Below are 20,600 nucleotides of genomic sequence, written 5' to 3'. Positions count from 1 at the left end.
TCATAAGTTTTTTTTTTTCACCTCCAATTTCCTGTAATCAAATGCATGTTATTTCTCATTTCTAGACTTCTTGTTTTCTTCCTATTAGAACAAAACTATTTGAATTTATTTTATTACTGTAAAGTGAATGATTTTGTTTTGGAGAGGGACATTTAAAAATCTGCCTCTTTTGAACTAAAAGATCTTCTTTCATACTCAGAGCCTTGAGCCAGAACGCAAGGGTGGTTTCTTGTCTCTGGGTGCTGCTTTTACACAAAATCTGAACATGAGAAAAAAAAAAAAATTATTAATACTTTATTTTTTTTCCCCTTTCTGATAGTTTTTACAGTTAGCAATATAAAGCTATGAGATATGCCAGATGATTATTTTATATGAATACTGTTAAACTGATAACAGCATTGGTTAGTACTGCTTTCTGAATATAATACAAAAGTTTTGCTGATGTCTTCAGAAGCAGTATGTGAGTAGTTGAGGGTAGAAAGTACTTATGGTGCACTTTAGCTGGCTTTGACTTTTGTACACTATCTTCAGCTGCTTGCACTATGCATGCATTTAAAATGGAAGTTTAAATAGAAGAAAAATAGGTGGAGTTGACTAAACAAATGGGGGAAACGTTTTGAAAAATATTTGAGATCATGTGTTATTACTTCAGAATTATATTTATGCCTGTCTCGTTATGAATTGTTACCAGAAAGAAACGTCTTTTTAAAATGTGGTGTACTGTGATATTCTTTAGATGTATTGTTTTGATAATTGTAGTCTGTGTTGCATTCATTTGAAAAAATCAATATGATCATAACGGTACTGTGTTTTGGTACATTTTTGAAAACAGTTTTTAACTTGACATAAAGTACAAAGTGTGCTGATTTCTATTCCATGGTCATCATTAACGGAGCCACACCAACTTTCCCCTCCCCCCTTCTAGCATTTTTACCATGTTACTTAAATTCTGAAACTTTGATTTAAAAAAAAAAAAAAATTGCAACAACAACAAAAAACCCTAAATGTACAATATGTGCAATGTCCTTGTACCTTTTTTAATAATGAAAAATATGGAAAAATCTCCCATATTTCATTAGCCTCATCAGTCATTTTATTTACTGGTAATACGTTGCTGAAGGTTGAGTATCAGTTTTCTGTGGTTTCAAATAAAAAAAAAAAAAGAGCGAGTTTTGGCTTCTATTCCAAGAGTTAAATAAAGATTTTATTTAGAGTTGGAATTGCAGATACTTCAGCTTCCAATTTTTCTTTTTAACTTGCAAAGCTTAGAAACTACATCATTCTTTTCATGGGCAGAATTTTATTTCTGTCAGCCCTGTCAGCATAAATGCGGGCCGTTTGTGAGAAGTTCTCTCCAATGGCCTGATCACCGTGAGATATTTTCCCCTTTGTATAGAAACGCTTCCTTTATAATTTTATTCATTTTCTTTTGTGCTGAATTTATTTGCATAAACCAGTATAGAACAAAGTAAACGCAGTATCTGTCACGAAATGCAACATTATTTATTACAGGGGCACACTGTGCTTGATTTTCTGACTGTTTTTATAACATCAAGACTGCGAGAAGAGTAACTACGGTCTCCAGTTAAAAATGCCCATAAACGTTTTTTCCTGATAGTTTTGCTGTGGTTCTGCATTATTTTTTTACGGTCTAAATAGTTTTGGTCGGTAATTTATTCTGGGTATATATTTTTGTTGTTTGGTTGGTTTGTTTTTTTTCCCCCCAGATTTCTGAAAGTATTCAGTGTGAAATGATCGTCTCGTAGAATGGTATTTTCTACAGTTTAAAGTTGTTTTAAAAAGGTATTGGAAAGCAGGCGAGGGAGCACAGTGAGGGCTTCCCGGCCCTTGCACCCAAACAGCGAGACTGAGAATCAGGAGTTTCTGGGCAGGAGACCCCCGTGCCCCCCCCCCCCCCCCTCAGTCTTTCAGAGCTGTTCGTGAAAACAACCTGAGGATGCTGTTAATCGATTTCCTGACTTGGCACAGTTTAACTTCTCCGGAGTGATTTCCCAAGCCATTCCAAAACGCGCGGGCAGCCGCGGCGCGGGGAGCAGCGGCCTGTGCTCCCCGAGGGCCAGCGGGGGCGGGAGGTGCGGGGGTTGCCGGCCCGGCGGCGGGGCCCCGCGCTCTCCCTTCCCCTTCCCTTCCCTTCCCTTCCCTTTCCCCTTCCCTTCCCCGCCCCACCGGCTCCGGCGGCCGGAGGGGTCCCGGTGATCAGCAGGCGGGAGCGCCGGGGCACACCTGAGGGCTCCCTGCCCGTCTGAGCCTGCGGGCCGTTAACGCCCAAACGCCCGCGCGAGCCCCAGCCGTTGGCGCGGCGGCCCCGCGCAGGGGCTGGGTGTTCCGCGCGGCCCCCGCGCCTCAGCCTCACCCCGGCGGGGCTCAGGGCCTTTTGCCAGCCCCCCGGGGAAGGGGGTCGCCGTGAGTGACATGGGCGGCAGGGTTCCCCTGCCCGCGGGGTTCAGGCAGACGCCGCGGTGCCCGTCTGGGAGGTGCGTGTTTGAAGGAGGGAGAGGAGGAGTACGGCGGGACGGCTGAACCGCCTCACTTGTTCCCCTCATGGCCCGGCCGGGCGGCGGTGGGAGCCCGCGGGGTTCCCTCCCTTGCCAAGAGGCCAAGGGCTGCCGCGGGTAAGGGTTAAAAACCTCAGAGGAGAGGACGTTAGGACAATGTTCCAGATAGCACCTTGCCTTTCTGATACGGCCCTCCTGGTGTTAGGAGCGGTGTTCAAAGGCGAGAGGGTTCAGCCGGCGCGGGGGTGACGGCTGGCTCCGGGCGAAGCGGTCCCGGCCTCCCCGCTCCGTCCGTCCGTCCGTCCTTTCCCCGCGGCCCGTCCCGGGCGGCTCGGCAGGTGGCGCTGTTCCTTCAGGCGGGCGGTGCCACCGGCTGTGCCCGCCAGCCGCGCCCGGGCCCCCGGGCAGGGCAGGGGGTGGTGGCTGGGGCTAATGGCCGGCACCTTTTGGCTCCCGCATGGTTAGGCTTGCCACATCCTTGTAGGCAGCTGCTGCGTTTGCCTTTTAGGGATGCCATCCAGATCCGGAACGTAGCAAGCGGCTGATATTTCAGTTCTTGGTGTACTTGGTTTGGAGGGGAAGGTGTTACGGTGAAATGCGTGTTTCATGCTTGTGTTCTGCTTCTAATCAGTAGTTGAGCTCTATGAAGGATATGCTGGGGTTAAGGGGTTCTTTGGACTGTTTGTAGATACCATCTTATACATAATATGGTGATGAAATCTGCGAGTTTCACTCTGTGACATTTGGTCCTTGCACCTGTATGTTAGTTTGCCCTGCTATTCCTCCATGTCTCTCAGACTAGAACTTTATTTCCAGCTGTTGGACTTTCAGGGGCCCCAAAGGGTAATTAAGACACACAGAATGATTGCTAGTTGTCTGTTAGCACATGTATGTATGGCTGAGTGCTGTGCTGCTGTGTGGTTTGCCTGCTGTTGCATTAGACAAGTAGGGGCAGTCAACACCATCCTTCCTCAAGGGGCTGACAATTGATTTTAGTTAGACTCCAGGGAAAAAAAATGGAATTGTGCTATGTTTTTAAAGAAAATAAAGACCTAAACACAAAGTGGATCTCTTAAATTTACCGGACAGTTGTTGTTTACAGTAGCTGCAGCTTAGTTTCTAAATTGCATGTCAATATTCACATACAGTGCTTTCTGTATGGAAAAGCTAGGGAATGGTAGGAATTACAGGTTTTGTATCCTTTGTCAATTGTTCTTTTTAGAACATTGCAGGTAGATTTTGACCATAAGTCATTTAATTAGTGTGTACTTTTTGTCATTGATGTTGACAAAAAAATAATGCTTCAAGTTCTGACGTTGCCCAAAAATTACGACTGATGGGAGAGATTGGTAACATTAGTGCTGGTTATGGATCAGGCTGCAGTATGGTATAAATCAGAATGTACTTTTCACTTAGAATCTTTTAAAAAGTTTGATATTGATATACGTCCAGTTTCAGAGATGCAGATTATCAGAGAAACCCTAAAATGTTGTTTGGGAGAGTGCTCTTAGGAAGCCCTCCAGTCCACGCAGTCTACTGCTCAGTGTGGAACTGTTGTCAACTTTGTATTAGTTGTATCAGGTCCACACCTACAGCTTTGGATAGCAGAGTCTAGGAAACCTCTGAGGATGGAGATACCACAGCCTCTCCAGGCAGCCTGTGTCAGCACTTCATGGGCTTCTAATGGACAGAATTCTGTCTGGTACCTAATCTCAATCTCTCAAGACACAGTTTGTGGCTGTTTTCTTACACCATCTGCCACTACTGAGGAGAGTTTGGCTGTGTTAAGTACCTTTCAAGTAGTTGCAATTAGATTGCTCCTTAGCATTTTTATTTTAGAAAACTGAACAAGTGCTGCTTCCTCACATCATGTGCTTTTGTCCTCTAAGTGTGTTGGCAATCTCTTAAGTTACCATGCCATGCTTATTGCCATAGTAGCTTCCTTAACTGGGGGGTGTGAACAGGTGGAAAACCTCTACTAGGATGGCAGAAAAAATTGAAGAATGGGAATGAAGTGGGAGTGTAGGTGCTGTATCTATGTAACTGATCAAGTGTTTCAGTCTAGAAACAGTTCACAGGCAACATTGTATTTTATTTTGCATTCCTTTCAGCACTCAGAGATTTGACAAGTAGAAGCTAAAGCGGTTCTGGAGGAGTTGAGATTTCTTGGAAAGAGAAGATGACAGCATAGTATGGCTTACTTCTCCATAGCTCCTAAAAATGAGAAGTCTGGTCCTATACTAGCTTGCTATCCAGAAACACTTACAATGAGAGACATGTTTGTCTAGAGTCTGCATGTTTTCAAGGCCTTTTCTGTTCTGAAGAGCTTTTTCCATAATAGCAAAAAATCTTAAGCTTCTATTTGCTGCCTGAAGGGGAGATTATATTTGTTTAAGATTTGGTAGCAGGAGTGCTTTTTGGATTTAAGTGTTTTCTTGCTTTATTTTATTTATTTATTTTTAAAAGGCAAACACCTTTCCTGAGAGTGAGTAGGACACAAAAAAAGAGGGCTAAGGAAGTAATAGCAGCTGAACTGAAAATGAGAACTCTGTGTAGAAGGACAGTAAACAGTCAAAGCTGTTTCAGGTGTGAGGGCAAGTGAAGAATCAAGATTAAAATCTGCAGAAAGCAACCTGGATTTAAACTAATTTTGGAGCTATTCATGCTGATTTCCATCTGGAAGACTTGGAGGTTCTTTCCCATGTGACAGTAGGGAATAAAGATGCCACAACAACTTTCATGTTCCAGAGGAAAGGCAGGACCCTTTGACTTCTGCAGGAGGGAGAGAGCTTGGGTTAACTCTTGGCTTCCCTGTGACTGACTCCCTTCCTTCATACTGCAGAACTTGATGCAATGATGTTTGTGCCTGTCATCTATGCAAAACTCTGACTTCGTGAACCTCTGTGTAAATCTGTACTAGAAGTTCAAACAAACAGGATTCTTGCTTTTTTACTTTTCACTTAATGCAAAATCACAATCCTAACCAGAACTTCAGAAGTTAATTTTCTTCCTGGCCATGTAGTCTGGTACATAATGTGCAGTGCATTCCATCAACCTTATGGGATGTGTAACCTGGCAAAGCAAACATTGCTACTGGAACTTGAGCATTTATGTTCTGTGATATCCTTGTGTTACCTGTTTAACTTTCACTAATATTTTTGTGACACTTTATTAATAAACATAATGTATCCATGACGGTAATTTAATTTTACTCTGAAACCTGGTAATAGATGTTTGAACTGTAGAGCATTTATGCAGAAGTGGTTTAGCCTGAAGAAATTTTTAGAGGAGAAGCTGAGCTGTGCTGCTCCAGATGCCACTGTAATTCAGCAGCGTATATTCAGAAGTAAATGGTTTTCAGATTAGACCATCCTCTTACAATGAAAACATCCAGCGAGGTGAATGCTAGTAAGATTGGTTGAAAAGTACTATGTGGATGAAGGACAGGCAGGGATGGTGAAGGAGTGCACAAAGTAAATGTGCAGCCCAGGTGGAAAATTTCCCTCTGCTCTGTGACTGATTTGCCAGGACCAGGACTCCTGCATTGTTATTCTCTGTTCAGGAACTAACTGGCAGTATCTCCGAAGTACACATTTGACTAAACAGACATATTGGCTTTAAAGCACAGAGGATGGGATTAGATGGACAGACAACAGTTCCCGAATCTTGGAACAAACCACTTACAGAATGTCAGTACTGTCAGATCTTTTATTTACATAGTGCTTTAAGAGAAGTCTATGCTCTAGCTCTAGGCAATCCTGCTTCAGCAGGGGAGTTGGACTAGATGATCTCTATGGTCCCTTCCAACTCTAGAAATTCAGTGAAATTCAGTGAAATTCAGTTGTCTGTCTTGTGCTGCAGCAGAGGGTGGATTGTGGACTACCCCACGTCTTAGTTTCTGAAGAGTTTGTGATTTTATTTTAAAGTATTGATAAATAAAATGTCAGCAGAAACTGAGAGAATAGAGAACATTTTGGAAATATAAGGTATATGCTGAATGTTGGTGTTTTTAAGATTTTAGGAAAAGTAATAGATATGTGGCATACTGGATCTTGAGAATTCAATTGTTGGGTGTGACTGCACTAGTGCAATGTCTTGGTTTTGAAGGTGGAGGGCAGCATTGAACTCATAGAGCTAATTTACTTGGTTAAACCACTATTAATAGAGACACAAAAGAGAGCTCCACAACTTGTGGTAACTTTGAGGACTGAGTGAAGAAAATAGTTTTACTTGACTGGGAGTTGTGTTTTAGTCTGAAGAGTGGCAGGTCTCCATATAGAAGGTGTAAAAATGTAATACAATCTGTTATTGAGTATATAATCTGTATTAAGTATATAATCTGTGTTTATGTCCTTTTAAAAATGAAAATAATTCAACAGTAAGGCAAGGAAGTATCTGAACTGAAGGTGTGCTCTTATACTCTTGCAGTGCCTGGTGTACAAAAGTTTGGAGGGTTACGTCTGCCATCCTATTTTATGTTAAATACAAAGTGTATATTTAATTGATTCTGACATGTTTGGAAGTGAACTTTTTTAAACCATATGCATTTTAACTGGTGCAGATTAGAGGTATTTACAAACACTGGTCAAATGCGATGTAGGTTTGTTTAACCTAGTTTGCTAGTTGAGTTAAAGGCAGTGCTGTGACGAAATGTAAACAAGTTTTGGCATGGCCACTTGCAGTGTGTTTTATTTAGAAATCAAGTTCATTTAGTAACTAGGGTACTGTTGGTTTTTTTTATTATTATTATTTGGTTATGGTTTCTCTAGGAAAACTGATTTAAACACACAGGTTCAAGTTTTTCTTTTGCAATCTTCTGTAAAACTGAGATTTTGAATAAAAACTTTACAAGTTTTTTTCCTTTTATTTGCCCGTTGAAATTCCGCAAAAGGTACTAATCCAGGAAAGACCTAGGAAATGGGTGAGAAACAGTCTGCTTATAATTTCTTTAAAAAAAAAAAAATAAAAAATTATAAAATAAAAAAGAAAGAGGGAGGGAAAGGAAAAAATCGAACGGCGAGTGATAGCATTTCATTCAGCTTATCTTTTTACTGCTAAATTCCCCCCCTTCACCATTACAGGAGGAACAGACCAAACTTCCTGTCCGTGTTTCTTGCCAGTGAATGCTTTGGTCCCGTTGTTTTCTCTAGTTATAGGCAGTGAGATTCTACCAACTGCGTGGGAAGAGTTTGCTGGATATAACTGAGTGCCAGGCTTGGAGGCTCCTGAAGCCCCTGTAGGATGGGAATAGTGCAGAGTCTTGTCCGGTGCTCTGCTATGGGCTGTGCAGAATTAACTCTGTGTGTACTCAAAGTTGAGTACTCTGGAAGAATGTAATCTATATTGCCTTATAGCTCAGCTATTCTTTTAGAATGTAAACATTCTTGAGTTGATTTGGTGACCTGTCAAAGGTTGAAAGACCCCGTAAAGTGTGTTGTCAGTGCAAGGGTGTTTTTCAACTGTGGCGTTGCTGAGCATCTCTGGAAAATATGTGTATACAGGTACATGCTCTCATACACTGTATTACTAAAAATGATGATAGTATGTAATTGGAAAAAAAAAATGGCCATTTACACAGTTGCAATATTAGAATTGAATCCTGACATGTTAGCTTGATCTATTAAGGAAATTGGTTTCAGTAATCCTGATATAAATTCTGTTATTTTTCATCCATTCCTAATAACTTTTGAAGACTGTCTCTCTGATTTTAGCCACGTTTGACTGGAGGGGGGCAGGCAGAATAAGTCTCAAACGTACTCAATTCCTACATCTCATGTAAAAAGGGCTTAGTCTTCTGTTAAGTAGCCCCACTCAAGCTGTAGTTACTAACCATTGCAGTATCTACAGCCATTATAAAAGTCCAGCTTGGGAAAATCATTTAGATAAAGCTCTGCATCCCTAAACCTAAAGTCACATGAGCACCAGATAAAAATCTGTATGAAGCCAGGCTTCCTTAGTTCTCACATGTATAGGAATTACTTGTTCTGGCAAGTTTCCTTTGATGTTGGAGGGCTTCTAAAGTGTGGTACGTGAGATGCAATCGTGAATGAGAGGTATGACCCCACACAGGATGTACATTTCTATTTTGTTGCATAAAACCGTAATGTGGGAATAGAATTTTAAAAGCCTTAGAAATATGTGTACATTTGAAAGTCGATGTTATCCTTTAGAAAATCTCAAGCATGTGATTCTGCGTTTGAGAGAAGTGCCCAAGGGATATATGTTCATGCTCACTGTGTTTTCCACTGAAATTAGATTCTGCATCCTAGTAAAAAATTGCATTGCGTATTAACAATATTTGAAAATTATGCAAGAACAACACCTTCTGCAATATCTGCTATTAATAATATAGAAGAAAGTGAGTGTAATATTGGAGATAGAGGTGGGAAGTAACCAACTGCTTCTCAATATGTATATATATGATGCAAACCTTTTTATCTTAGATAATGCTAGATGACAAGATGATGTTAGATGGTCTCTGCTTCCTAATGAGGAACATCAGAACCCTTACTGTAGCTGTCATAGTTACTTCCCATCTGAATGCTTTTAACAATGTGGAGTAGTTGTAAAGGTTTATTTAGAAAAACAGAAGAATAATGTAAAGGATGTCTGAAGAGTTACCCTGATAAATTTCCTAAAATTATTTCTTAGCAGGAGACAAAATCACTTTTATCCTACCAAGTTTGTCACTCTGGACAAAATGAAGGCTGGACAGAGCTCTAGGGTCCATAGTGTATGAAAGTTGTTAACTTACCTGTGAACCCATTTTAGACATAGGAATTCTGTTGGATTTACATTGTAACTGAGAGCAAAATATGGCTTCATGCAAGTAATACTCCTCCACTGAACAAAGAGACTAGTTAGAGACTAGTTAATGTAGTCTTTCCCACCTCCCCCCCTCCTCCCCCCTGCTCTGTCATCCTAAAGGTGAGTAGTGTTTTGTAAATGTGATGAACTGAAATGAATATAAACTGTTCTATTTTGGTACCACATTTTGTGCCAGACATTCAGTAGGATAAAGTCATGGCTGGAAAGGACAGAGGTGAAATAAATGTCTGAAGAGAAATCTTCGGTTCAAAACAGCTATAAATGCCTTTGTTGTGAAGAGAGAATGAATACTGAAGTGCAATAAGCAATCACTGGTGGCTGGTGTGAGCAATGTATGTAGTATAGTAGGCAACTGGAAAGGTTATGGCATGGTTAATGGCAATATTAAATGATAATAAAGTAAAAATGCCAAAAGGTCAAAATAAGTAATACAGACATATTGTATTATCTGAGAGAGAATGGGCTAATAAAAAAAGAAAAAGTGAAGAATCTTAGAAATAACTCAGAATAATTTAATTAATGTGGAATTTGAATAAACCCCAAATTAGATTAAAGTATTGTTTTGATGTCCACAAATCTCTAAAAACGTGTAAACCAAGAATAATGCAAGAAAGACCATATTGGGCTAACTGAGAGCGGGAATGGTTAGTATTAGGGGGGGTTTTGGTGACATTTGACATTTTGTGCACTGAAAGGAAGAGGGATATGGGTGAAAACAGTAGATAACAGTGTAATAGACATTTACAGCATATGTTGCACAGAAGAAGGTTGAACTAAGGAGAAGAAAAGCTAGAGAGTAAATTCAGGAAGAGGGAGAAAAAATAAAAATGAAGGATACAATCTTTAAAATATATAGCTATGTAAGAGCAAGCTGTAAAGTGAGAAAGAGAGCCATGTGGTTTACAGATTAAGTATTCACCTGAAAGGTGAAGGTGAACCATGGGCCGCTCTCAGAGCGGTGACTGGTTCCATAGCGGCTCTCTGTAATTCTGTTGGGAGCTGTAGACAGTTTCACATTGTATCACTGGGAGTTACTCTCTGGGTAGTTGCTGAATCCTTTTGCTGGACCTGTAAAGTAACCATGGAGTGGTGGGGGGTAGGAGTGGGAGACCAGAAGGTAGGCAGGCAGCAGGATCCTGTTGAGTAATGTCTGACCCAAATGATAACTGCCCTTGTGTCATCCATTTAGTTGGTAAAAAAAAAAAAAAAAAAAAAAATTACCATCAGCTCTGAATTTTAATGTTAAGACTCAATGCTTTTAAAAGTTTACCAGTGGCTTTGAGACAGTTGTCATTGCCCTGTTTTTACAAGTCTGTTGTTTCTTTGTTGCTTAATGAAGAGAAGAATTAAAAAACCACCAGCAACTATAAGACTTCCTATATCGTTCCAAACCACTTTTTTTTTGCTGCTGGGAATCACCTTTTTTAAAAAAAGATTGTTTCTCAAGGTTCAGGAGATACCTTAATGGGTAGAATGAATATAGAACTCTCATCAAAAGTACTGCAATATAAAGCAGAATTGTAATAGTGCTTTGCATACACTTTTATTAACATAGTAGAAGCTCTCTGGTCTTTTTTCCTATAAAGGTTACCCAAATGCAGATAGCTGTATAGTCATGTACACACTGACTCTTCTGCCTGATAAAGTAGTAGAAAAACATGATTGTGTGAAGTTACATACATTTAATACTGTATGTAGCCTTTTCTGTATGTAAACAACTCCCCGTCCCAACCCATTTCATAGCCTTAGAGTGCATACTTGTTATCTGTGATCTGCATAAGTCTTTACAGTTTGGTTTAGAATGTGTTTGTTTAATGAATTAATTGTCAGACACTTTCAACCATAGTTTCATAGATTGTTTCTGGAACACTGAAAAGAAAATTCTAAAAGAAAATAGTTAATTAAGTGTCATGTATACATTGTGGAAATTTAATTTTTGCCCAAAATGACTCTGACAGAGACAAAAGATGATATGGTCACAATTGTAAAAGGACTCAATGTCAGAACATGACACAGAACTTGTATTTGTGGTATAACAAGTATTACGTCTGTCCGTCCAGCCAGGAATTGACTGAATCCAGTGGCCTATAGAGAAATGATATTTTGGCTTTCTTTAAGCAGTTTTTAAATTTCTTTCTTGTATCATGTATGAGAAGGCTTTTCTGTGGATGCAGGGAAGAAATAGAAAACACTTTGTTAATAGAAAGGATACCATGTTTCCCTTTTCCACATGGGTAGCATCTTTTGACTGTCAAAAGTAACACCACCTCCCTTTAGAGGTGTTCCTAAACTCTAGTGGTATGGAGAATTAATTCAGGTCTTGGCAGTAGGTCACAGAATTTAGTAAATGTGATTCTAGTTCTAACACTTACTTAAGTCTTTAAATGTCAGCTTGAGTTCTGGATGCAAGTGTTTTTTAATCAGTCCATTTATCTTTCTTCGTGTTTCACTTATTAAGGTTTCAAACTTCTATGGACATGACGTTATTGAGTCAGCTTGCATATTTTGTCATGCAAAGATTTCCAGCAGCAAATTTGAGAAATATTCTTGCTCCATCAATGCATCTTATATTGCAGATAAGAAAGGATGCTGGGAGCAAAGGCAAAGAACTTCACATTTATGTAGGAAGCAATAAACAAGAAGGGGGAGAGTGAGAACTGACTGTGCAGGGAAAGTGTGTGCGCAGATTGATGGCACGCGGGCTGCCTTTTCTAGGGAATTTGCAAAAGTGGTGATAATCTTTGCATTCTGTGGGAGTTCCTTCTCTACAGATTTTTACTTTATCAGGTATCTGTGGTACATGCACATGCACATGTGAGAATTATTTACCCCTTCATTACAAGTATTATTTTAGGATTTTAACCTGAATGACATTGATTGTCATGGAGACCTGAGTTCTCTCTTTCCTTTCCCATTTTCTGCTTCTTGTACCTAGTCCCCAAGGGTAGAAATGGAGGTGAAGTTTCTGCTCTTGAATTTCTGAAGCAATCAGTACCTTGATCTGCAAGGAGCTCTTCTGTCTTTTTTTTTCTTTTTTTCATACAGTTTACCAATTTAGGACTTTGGATTCAAGCATTCAAGACCAATTTTATGGAAGAAAAATTTGTTCATATGTATTACTTAGTTCCTTCTGTGTTTGGTTCTGATGTGCTAAGCTGATGAAAGATCTCTCTCAGCTGAGTAAGGTCTTGTTTTGAGGATGGGAGGGTGAGGGTGGGAGTGCCAGCAGGTATCACAGTTATCGTACAATAGGAGTCTCAGATATCAGCACTTTCAGAACTTGTGAATTTCTTTTGAGAACAGTTTTTTGGGTTCTCATTTGCATTTTGACAGTGGTCCATATCAGAAGATATAGTCCTTGTGCTGTTTGTAAATACCACTGTTCTGGTAGTATAAGTGTGAAATAAAAAGCTATTGTCCAAGTTGCTGATTCATGTGACTGGCAGCCAGTACAAAAAGTCCTGACATATGCTACCAGATGGCAAAGGGCATCTCTACATACAGCATTTTGATTTTCAGCTCTGGAAATACAGGTAAGCTTTAGGGAGACCTTACTACTTGTTTCAGTAATTTGATTAAATCCATAATGGATAAATAAAGTATTTTAATCACTTTCATGAAAGAAGTTTAGTATTACGAAGTATTTGCTACTGATCAACTGACCTTTTGGTGCTTGGTGTCATATGCCAACATGTTAGCTCTACTTTCCTATAAAGAATTTCCCACTGGGAAATGAGCTGTTGCCAGTGATTTTAAAAACAACAGTGACATCCCACCCACCCCCCTACTCTGGGGGCATAGTTATAGCTTATAAATTATGAACTGAATCATATGGCACTAAACACAGAAATATCTTGCAGATCAAGGTTTTTTATCATTAGAGTCTTCTATAGAAATCTTGTCTTCTTATCATGCAAACATGTCCATGTTTTTTTTAAGCATATACAAACTTATTTAAAAAATTATTCCCTAAAAGAGCGTGAATTGTGCATACTTTTTCATAAATTAATGTTTATTATACTAGAACCTAGAGCGCTAAGCAGTGTGCTGGTATATCAGAGTGGAGTGAATGTGAACTGAAGGAAACACTGTCAAGTCTTGGAAATCAGATTTTTATTTTACTGGAAAAAAAAACAGCCAACCAACCAACCAAACCCTATAAACCAAAAAAGTCTTACCATTCTCAAAGAAAGCATTAAGTATTGGAAGAATTAAATTTAATTCAAATGAAGGCCATAGACCGGATCATTGTATTGATATCAAGTTCTTTATGATTTATGGTACAAGAGTGAATGTGAAATTAACTTGATAGTCATTGATCTTGTACTGCAATGTATTGACAAAGTGCAATGGGATTTCCAGAGTTTGACTGCTTTCTTATCACTTTTAAAGTTAAAGGTTATTCTTTATAGCTCTACTTCCTACTTTTTTATTTCTTAATATGAAGGAGAAGCAAGCATTTTAATCTTGTTCTCCTTACTGTTTTGAAAAACTTGGTTTCACTGGCATTAGATGGTTTGATCTGGAAGACTTTTGTCCAAATTTACATTTGAGAAATTAAGTCTTCATTAAATACCTTGCTTTAGAAGTCTGCATAAGAAAATAAGACTTACTGGGTGATTATATGTATAAAAGTCTCCTCATGTATGCACAGTTAAAGTCAAGGCAATAAATTCCTCTTTCTTGTACCATTTTACTTGCTCTATATTCTCTGATTTGTCTCCCTCAGGTCTATTGCCTTTGTTCCATAGCTCTGAATAGTTCCAAATAATTTCTTTGAAAAGTCATCAAACCACATAAATGTGATTTATTTTAAAGACTTTGAAATTTAAGTTGCTGTATAGGCAGCACTTAGACATGAACACAGTGTTCAGTTTAATATCAGTTTTTCATGATACTACCTCTGGCTAATTGGTGCTTGTAGGCGTAGGAAACCACTGTAGATATTCTTCGGAGTTTTTGGGTATTCCTTTGATCCATTCAGATCTGCTTTAAGGGCTGGCTGCAAGGAGTAGTCATATATATTTCTCTCAAGTATCATTTTCATAGAGAAATAGAAAAACCACTGTATCTATTACAAGTGTGAAGGAAAGCAGTTGCATATTGTACAAAATCCTTTAATGGCTGGACTTTCTTACTACAAATAATGGACATTTCAGCCTACATAACAGTTTCAGGTGAGATGTAGGAATATGGTGTGCAATGGCAAAAAAAAAAATTGTCAAGCTTAGATTCATGGTATTTCTGGCAACTTAATTTTAATTGTCTATTAAATCCTAATTTCTAGGAGTAGGATGTAATGCATCTCAATATTTCTTGAGGGAAAAGAAAGAGCTATTACTGTTCTACACTAGTAACTTGTAGTGACATGTGACATCAACTTAACAGCTCTAATCTGAATTCATTCAATTTACTACAGAATGGTTCTTATTTAGGTTCTGGTCTTACTGAAGGTTAGTTTATGGAACTAGTTTCACCGACCATTCTGTAAACTCAGCGTTGAGTCTTCCAGTGGTGTTAAAGTAAATCCATTTATGATATGAAAGGCATGAGAACAGAATGTGCCTGTGACTGACAGGCAATTTACAATGAGTTTTTCCAGGGCTGCAGTGTAACTTCAATAGCAGCTATAATCATAGTGTCTGAAGAGTTTTGAATATGTGTGTGTGCATGCTTTAGTGATTTGTATTTCTTTTCCTTCTTCGTCTTTGTGGTTTTAAATATTAATAGGAAATTCTTTGGATGCAAGTCTGATCTCAATTTTACTACCTTTTACCATAGCATTAGTGTGATGATTTCAGAGGAACAGCGCTTATATCATTACATAACCAGAATAAATGCTTATTTTAGAGTACTGTTAATGAAATAACATTTTCTTCTTAGACAATCACTAAATCTAAGTGGGTAAAAGTATAACAGCAGGTAGAATTGTAAGATAGTGAATTTTTGCTGTTGTTATGATACTTATTTGTGTCAGGCTAACTTTACAGGTTTGATTTTTTGATTGAACCTTCATTCACTGACCACCTCTTTTTTTTTTTTTTTTTATTTTAAGGCATAGACACATAGGTTTTTTACCATGAAGTATTGCTGGTTTCTGAAATGAATTTAGTAATCTGTGTTATTTAGTGATAAATAACAAGATAAAATATGTTTTCTTTAAAAAAAAAAAAAAAGCCAGCCAGGGACTGGCAGGAAAAAAAAAAAAAAACCAAAACAGGATTTTTGAAGGTATGAGAAGGTGAATAAGAAAGTCATTTTTAATAAGAAAGTAGTTCTATGTTTCATGATGATGATTTGTACGAGTTGCTGCAGTATAAAATAAGATTTAAAATTAAAGTAATGGTACAGGAACTAAAATTACCTGGGTTGAAGTTTTCATTTGAGCTCTTAAACTTTGAATTGTGATTTTTATTATATCATTAAGCATGTCTCAAAAATATGAAGAGTCTTGATGTTTGGAGATCAGTAACTTGTGTAACTGTTGTTATAAGTCCAATCCCTGGACTTGATTTTTGGATATTCTATAATGTCATTTTGAGCAGAAGTTCTTTAATCTTCTGTTAATATGTTTTGATACATTCTAAACTACAAGAAAATGCTTTATTGTGGTGGTATTTGTAAATAGTAAATTTGGTACCAGCAAAGAGGTAGGCATTTTTGTTGTTTAAAATGATCTATAAACCATTGAGTTAGTGATCTTATTGATGCATTGTCAAACAATTTACTAGGATATTGGACCTACAGGTGTGAAACTTCTTGTGTGAGCTGTATCCCCTTAGGTACCCCCTCCTTGAAAATGCAGCTTGCAGCAAAATCCGCATATTTGAGGATCTGAAGTGGGATCATTGGCCTACATTGTGTAGAGTATACAATGACAGTTTGCACAAAAATGGAATACTATGGTACATGGAAGCTGGGGAAATGAAAAATAAATTGCAGTTTTCCAGAGACATCACACTGTTTCAGTAGGTATAAGCTTAGCTGGAATTGACCCAAGGCAGAGTTTTAGTTCAGCAAATACAAGTGTTCGAGTTTGGTGGAATTATCTCAGCAAAAAGCTGAAAAAAATAGCAAAAATTAAAAGGTTCAGTGGGTGAGTGGGGTCATCTTAGAAAGAACTTCATTTTATCATGGAGGATTGAAGATTGCTGTCCATTTTTTAAACAATATTATGTAACACCTTGCGTTCCTCAACAAAACCATATTTAAATTTGGTTTTCATTTGTGCTATGTGATCTGTATGCCATGCACACATGATATGTTTATGGCTGATATACTTATCAGCTGTCACAATGACACATCACATTTTTGAGCTTTAGCATTTTAATTATATTTCTTTGATTTAAAAAGCTCATGCATATCCTTTCATGGTCAAGTAACTGTATATCATAAATCGGAGGAAACCAGAAAAAAGGATCATCTTTGGTGTTGTGTCTTTTATGACTTAGAGACTAAAATAAATTTCTTGCTGTTCTTAAATGTGCATGTTATTTAGGTGTAAAGAATGAATGTGGACCTCTATAGAATATTTTTGTAGGAGCAAAATATTTAACATTGTATTTCAATCCATAGCTGTTAAAGTTTATATTATTTGGAAAATTTATGAATAATATATTGCAGGTGAGGACTGCAGTGTGATAAGAGAGCACAGGATATTAAAGGAGATTATATGTTTAAAAAAAAAGAGAGATTTACTGTAGTCAGGAACTGCAGCATGGATATGGAAAAATGAAACTGGAAAATTAGCTTGCAGATAAAGAAGAAAAAACTTGGAACAATTGAAGGTCAAACACTGACAAATTTTGCGTTTGAGTGATAGAGAGAGCTTTGTTACTTTCTCCAGTATCCTCTGGCTCTCCGCACTTGTACAGTGGTCTAGAATGCCGAGATAAACTTCCTTAGTCCTCTCTTAAGGCAGTCTTTAGATACGTTTGTGTCCGTGGCCATGGTAAATAGAGGCAGCAGCAATATGCAGAGTTTTCCAGGCTTTCCCAGAAAACTGAATTGCAGACTGTTTTATGATCATGAAATAAAACAGCCCTTCAGCTTTGTGTGTTTTGGTTTTTTTTTTTTTTGTGGTGGTGGTGGAGTATGTGTGTGTTAGTCTGTCTTTTTGTTTCTTAACATCAGCCAGTCTTTTTCACCCTGAATTATATGTATTTCACTACATGTAACTGACACCATAGTTCACAGCATCTCTGAATTTGTTCCACAGGTTGTCATAAATACCTCATACTTCATTGTGCTGTTGTTTTCAGCCTGCTCATGTAAATGCACTGAATGGGACTTTATTTTTTCTATAAATATTGGTTTACTCAAAGCAGGTGTTTTGTGACAAATAATTTGAGGGTGTAGCATTGAAGAGACATGAAATAAAGCCTTGAGTGCGGTATTGTCTGGAGAAAAAAACTGAGGCATATGGGAAAAAAAAATCCAGCAGTATCATGCCACTGTAGTTGAAAAACCAAATGTATTTATTATGGTGAAATTCACTGAGAGTAATTTTTTTTTGAGGTTACTGTGATATTATAGTGGAGTTCCTAGTATTATTTATTGTATTAATCTGTTTTATGGTAAGATTTCATTAGTTCCTAAATAATATCTGGATGTAATGAAACAAGGCTAAAATATTTGTTGGTAACTCTTGTACTAAAAATGAACACTGAGAGGACTATAAGAAACAGCTTCAGATTGAAAGGGAACAGGTGGATCAGAAACAGATGAAGTTTTTAGACGCCAGTACAAAGACTCATTACTTTCCTTTTTTTGTCTTCTCCCTTCCTTTGGGCTTAGAGATGACAGAATTTTATAACTAGGTGAAAGGTGCTTGAAATACCGAAGAGCAGGAAGCACCGTGCCTTACCATGGAGGTTTCTTCCAATATGCTACCACAGGAGCCGTGTGACACCCTTGTAGGTTAACACTGTAAGCGTTTGTGCTTGGATCATCAGCAAAGTATTTCACTGATCTGTTCCTGAAAAATGTGATAGAGTAGCTAGTACTTGAAGTAGCAGAGTTGTGTTTCAACACTGCTGTAGAAAGTAACAGTATAGAATATTTATCACTTCAATTTACCTTTGCATCTCTCTCGTGTTACCTGATACATAAAATGTTTAAAAGAACGCTACAGGTAGAAAAGAGTTAAAATAACTGAGGCCATAACTGGGTTTTCCACCTTCTGGACCCTCACCCTGGGAGGGGAGAGTGCAAACAAGTGTCAAAACCATTTCCCTAAGGACTGATAACTAATAGTTCCACCTTATTAGTCATAGAGCTGCTGCAGCAATATCTGTAAGATTAGTGGAAATTTTATGAACAGCTACATTTTCAGTAGTCCACCTTAACTAATTAAATCTTGCTATATTGTGCTTCTTGGAGAGAAGCTAATAGGCCTCTAAGAATTGTGGTCAGGAGGTGCTTTTTTATGGTATTAGATTGTTTTCTAGCTTTTTTTTTTTAATACGAACAGGGATTTGTAGTATGTAACTGCAATAAAAAAGATTTTGCTTTCCTTAGTTGTTGTTTAGCAATCAGTATGTAAACATGCTGGAATAAGCTATTTGTTGAAACCTAATTTGGGCTATTCTCTGTTCTTTGAAGTGCATATGGTCTTACTGCTTCACTTTCTTCTCAGTACTTTTTTCATTTCCGACCTTCTAAGCTGGTATCAGACAAAGAAGCAAATAAATCCAACTAAACTGGGAAAGTAAGACACCTGAAAGGGCATCTTTCCATCCCCTAGATGAGCAGGTTGTATCCCTGAAGTATGTGTTCTCATACGTTGTTCAGCTTAACTTTAAAATTCCAGCTAATGGGGTTCCCCTGGGAGATCTTTCTGCAGCCTGCTTTATATCACTTGCTCTTATGAATTATTTGCTAATAATCAGTCTCCTATTTCTTAACAGTATTTTTTTTTATGAGTGCTTTTTGAATTTTACCTTGGTGAATCACATGAAATAAGTCCTTTTGTACTTTTTTGCTCTTTAAATAGCTGTTAAGGGTAAAAAGCTGTTTTGGGTTTGCACAGTTTAGCAAAAACACATAGTGCTCTAACTCCTGTTTCTTGCATCAGTCTACCCAATTTCCATTTCTGGTTTTTTCCTTTGGGTTCTCTGCCATTGTTGTTGTAACAACTTTCTGTTGTTAGTACTAACAAGCAAACTCACTGGTTTAGTCTCCTAGTTTTGAACTGATAGAAGCGTAGGTATTGTTTGAAGTAATCTAAAAAGGTTTTCGCCCATAATAAGTAAGTGATGATTAGCAAGAGAAGATCAGGTGACTATTTATCAGAATGGGAATGTGTGAATTAACAGTGATTGCAAAGGGACTGCTCAAATGAATCCAGAATAATGGAAATAGTCTCCTTGAAAGTGCTAGTTTATTAATGATTTATTAATTGCTTGCATCCAATTTGCACACAAAGCTGAAGTTACACTGAACTGTGGTAAATTAGAAATATGGAGATAGTAAAAGAGGGAAAACAGTTTGATTGATACAGTAAGCAGGAATGCCAGGTGCTGTGTATCACTTGCAGGAAAAATAACTATTTCATATTTTGATATTGTCAAAGGAAATCCTCATACAGGGGACATAAGAACCCTTCTAAGTTTGGGCTTTGACAACTTACTCCAATGTACGTGACTTAGAGACGAACAGGAAATTTCATGAATGGTTTTTGTAAACATTTTAAAGTAATGTGCACTATAATCTTAACCCTGCAATTTTAAAAAATGTGATTCCATATAGAGAAGCAGATCAGGCCAGTAAGATTTAAATAACTGATTTCAACATAAATGCTACTCATTGTCCAATTGATTTTGTAATTATTTCATGTTATGAAATTTGTATTTTTTCATTTGTTTTTGCCATTTTAAAATCACAAAGTGACAAAGAGAAAACAAAGTTAGTTCCTTCTAAACACCTTCTATGTTGTGTATTGGTTGAGTGATTAACATGCAGATGTCTCTAAACTGCATTCCATGACTTTTAAAAATTAATATTAATTCTTCTGTTGTATATACAACTTAAACTCTAGTTTCTGTATGTATGTATTAATTGTAAACTTCATGTATGGTGGCAGGAAAAAAAAAATATGATTACTGGTATTTATATCACCTGTTGGTACTAGTTGTTTTGAAAACTTCGCTCATGACAAAGGTTTCTAGTTGTTCATAGTAAAAATAAATTTGCTTTGAGGAGCATTTAGCAGTCTATACCTCACATTGGAAGTGTGTGTGGTGGACAGAAAACAGC

At 37.8% G+C, this 20,600-nt stretch overlaps 1 protein-coding gene across 1 annotated transcript in view; it reads left to right on the top strand.

Annotated features, from left to right (window-relative positions):
• Positions 1-20,600, top strand: part of EPHA3 (EPH receptor A3) — a 232,273-nt gene that overhangs the window by 22,265 nt on the left and 189,408 nt on the right. The gene's annotated exons all lie outside the window — the stretch shown is intronic.

The sequence above is a fragment of the Calidris pugnax genome, unplaced genomic scaffold, assembly GCF_001431845.1.
Source record: "Calidris pugnax isolate Ruff unplaced genomic scaffold, ASM143184v1 scaffold95, whole genome shotgun sequence".
Taxonomy (NCBI): domain Eukaryota; kingdom Metazoa; phylum Chordata; class Aves; order Charadriiformes; family Scolopacidae; genus Calidris; species Calidris pugnax.
This window is presented reverse-complemented; position numbering and strand designations above follow the sequence as displayed.